Here is a 3,681-nt window from a genome sequence, read left to right on the forward strand (position 1 = left end):
TTCGTGATTTCTTAGGGATTTGGTACGAGCCTTTTCAATACATGCATTGCCCGGGTGAGTGCCAGCGCGAAGTGTAGGTACTGACTCCACCGACCGATCGCAAAATTTTGGGTTGACGAAAAACTTTGCGTCGAACGCCACAAAGTGCTCGCAATGTACCGCAACGTTCGACACGGACTATCGTGCCCTCTGACCTGTCACACTCTGTGTTTACGAAATAAAGTTGTGACGCAGCAGTTAAGACAGGCATCAGTCCGGAAGCTGAAGATACTAAATGCAAAGAACAAAGGCTACAAAACTGGGTTTTCTACTGTAAAAAACAAGTCACAGAATGAATGACCTTCTTTCGGTTATTCCTCGTCCGCGCCCTGCTCCCGATCGCCGTCGGTAGGCACTGCCTTGGACCGGCTGTTCCCCGCATGTCTGACTGTGAACTGGTCGTGTGACTGTTCTGCTGTCTGTTTATGAACCAGCATAACCGTTTGCTCAGATAAAATAAGCCAACGCATGCCCTGTAACACGAGAGCGGGTGGCACGTTTAATGTGGAGCTCAGGTGGGGGTTCAATCTAACCCGCTGATATCTCAAAAACTAAGAGAGTTATACACACCAAAATTCACGGTAAAGACTGGCTTTGATGTAATTGATTTCCATCACGTTTGAGATTCCTAGTACTTGACCGTTGGGTTTCAAAAGGTCATACAAAGGTCATACTCATACAAAGGTCATGAGTTAAAACTCCATATTGGTGTCCAAGTGTCCTCCGACCTTCTCGCGCAAGCGCCGCTAATCTAGATACCTTTTCTAAGCCAAAGTTCACTGATGCTTGTATCAGGTCAGTAACCTTATTTGACCTGCAGATGATAAACGTGATCAAAACCTGTGATACTTTTTGATAACTGAATTTAAAATAAGCGTGAAGAACTATGCTAGACGTTGTAATCCTGAAAGCACAAGGTGCATCCGGGTCAGCTTAGGTCAGTGACCTAACCTGACCTTTCTTAAGTCTTAGTAAGATGTCTGTTGACATCACTGTGATCAAAGAATTCAAATGAGCGTCGATCAACGTACAAGCATTTAATCCCATAAAGCAATGTGTCCAGTAATTAAGCGGCTTGGTTTTGATCTTGACTTGGTCTTCATATTGACCTCCGACCAGTGGAAGTAGTTGTAACCCTAAATTTAATTGTCTCATTGTCTAGGAAATTATCTCAAAACTTAGAGTTTCATTTCCAATCCCGTTATCGCATCAGATCGAAGGATTTACGAGAAATCCTATCGCTGAGGTCTGGGCCATGCTCTGACATTTAATACGAAAACGACCTTACCAGGTGTATTTTATTTTAATAACCACCTAAAAATGCTTATGAAAAGCCTCCCTGTTAAGCGGTTAAGTTGACCCTCACCTGACCGCGTCTTAAAAAGTCTTCTCAACACAAGTTGTCCGTGACGAGCATATAGAATCGCGCGCCTGCACGCGAAATGCCATGGAAACAGCGCAATAAAGAGTTAACAACTCGTGACCTTTTGTAGCAGATTTCTGGCTGCTCGCATGATAGCTATACTAGTGAAGACCTCGCTCATGCCACTCTTTTTCTCAAATGCGCTAAAGAAAGATGTTGCCTATTTTCTTGTCACAGTTTCTATTTTCTTGTCGCCTACATGCACCAACCAACACTCAGACCACAGTGTCCATCGACACAGCCAAGAGTGGTCCTACTTCTTCGAGCCCAGCGAGAGAGTTAGAGCATACATGGTCACCAATGGTATGGCATATGTACTGTGCGTGTCGGAAATGATTCATGGCCACAGGGTGCAGAAATTATGCGTTAGTTACCAATGAAGAGTAATACTTCGCCATCGTAGCATGGCCGGTCGACTGAACCAATCAGGAATAGGGCATCGCCTTGCAATTCCAGAACCTTCTGATGCGACTGGCAGGTGGCAAGGCGCTTTAAAGAAAGTATCGAATCGCGTTACGGAAGCCAGGCATCATAGTTCCGACGGAAGAGATGGAAAGAATGCGCGTCAGTGTTCGTGCCTGGGCTTGAACGGAGGTGGGCCTAGTAGCTGCGCATAACCCACCTAGGTGCTGTTCGACATGACGCAAAAGCGTGCCACCCGACCGAGGGTGAGTTTGAAGGTGAACAGCAGATTCGGTTGCACCTGTACGGGGGGTAGGGAGGTGACCTTTGACGTAAGCTTTAGGAAGGATCTTCAAATTTGGCTGAAGATGCAGTCACAAATGCCTAAAACTCAACCACCAAAAACCTTCAAAACCATGCATCCAATGTACCAAATCAATTTACAAAAAACACCGGAGAAGCATCGGGCCAACCGATGCTCTCTGAAGACTCATGCACTACGACTCAGCACACATTCGATCGATAACCAATTTTCCGTTTACGGACCAACCGCAATGTTCGAAAAACCAGACCACAGCACTGGCCATTGTTTATTGTTTTGTGTGACCTCAGTCGCCGGGCTTGGTCGATGCCGAGGTCCGAGCGGTGCCGGCCGGCGTCGATCCGGCTCACAGTGGGCCTTTCACTCCATTCATCGCGGTTCGCCGAAGACAAGCATCGATCGCTGCGCCCCGCGGCGCGCAGCGGCCGTGCACGGTCCCCGAGGGCCACCGACGACCGGTCGCCAGCAGTTGACTGGTGAGCACCGCCGAGTCACCACTCTACCGGGGGCCACCGACGAACGGTCACCAGCAGTTGACTGGTGAGCACCGCGGGGTCACCACTGTCCCGGGGGACACCGACGACCGGTCGCCAGCAGTTGACTGGTGAGCGCCGCGGGGTCACCACTGTCCCGGGGGACACCGACGACCGGTCGCCAGCAGTTGACTGGTGAGCACCGCGGGGTCACCACTGTTCCGGGGCCACCGACGAACGGTCACCAGCAGTTGACTGGTGAGCACCGCGGGGTCACCACTGTCCCGGGGGACACCGACGACCGGTCAGCAGCAGTTGACTGGTGAGCACCGCGGGGTCACCACTGTTCCGGGGCCACCGACGACCGGTCGCCAGCAGTTGACTGGTGAGCACCGCAAAGTCACCACTGTTCCGGGGCCACCGACGACCGGTCAGCAGCAGTCGACTGGTGAGCACCGTAAAGTCACCACTGTCCCGGGGCCACCGACGACCGGTCAGCGGCAGTTGACTGGTGAGCACCGCGAAGTCACCACTGTTCCGGGGGCCACCGACGACCGGTCAGCAGCAGTCGACTGGTGAGCACCGCAAAGTCACCACTGTTCCGGGGCCACCGACGACCGGTCAGCAGCAGTCGACTGGTGAGCACCGTAAAGTCACCACTGTCCCGGGGCCACCGACGACCGGTCAGCAGCAGTTGACTGGTGAGCACCGCGAAGTCACCACTGTTCCGGGGGCCACCGACGACCGGTCACCAGCAGTCGACTGGTGAGCACCGCAAAGTCACCACTGTTCCGGGGCCACCGACGACCGGTCAGCAGCAGTCGACTGGTGAGCACCGTAAAGTCACCGCTGTCCCGGGGCCACCGACGACCGGTCAGCAGCAGTTGACTGGCGAGCACTGCAGATTCACCGCTGTCCCGGGGGCCACCGACGACCGGTCACCAGCAGTCGACTGGCGAGCACCGCGGGGTCACCACTGTCCCAAGGGCCACCGACGACCGGTCACCAGCAGTCGACTGGTG

The sequence above is a fragment of the Pollicipes pollicipes genome, unplaced genomic scaffold (assembly GCF_011947565.3).
Source record: "Pollicipes pollicipes isolate AB1234 unplaced genomic scaffold, Ppol_2.1 Scaffold_6686;HRSCAF=7923_pilon_pilon_pilon, whole genome shotgun sequence".
NCBI classification, from domain to species: domain Eukaryota; kingdom Metazoa; phylum Arthropoda; class Thecostraca; order Pollicipedomorpha; family Pollicipedidae; genus Pollicipes; species Pollicipes pollicipes.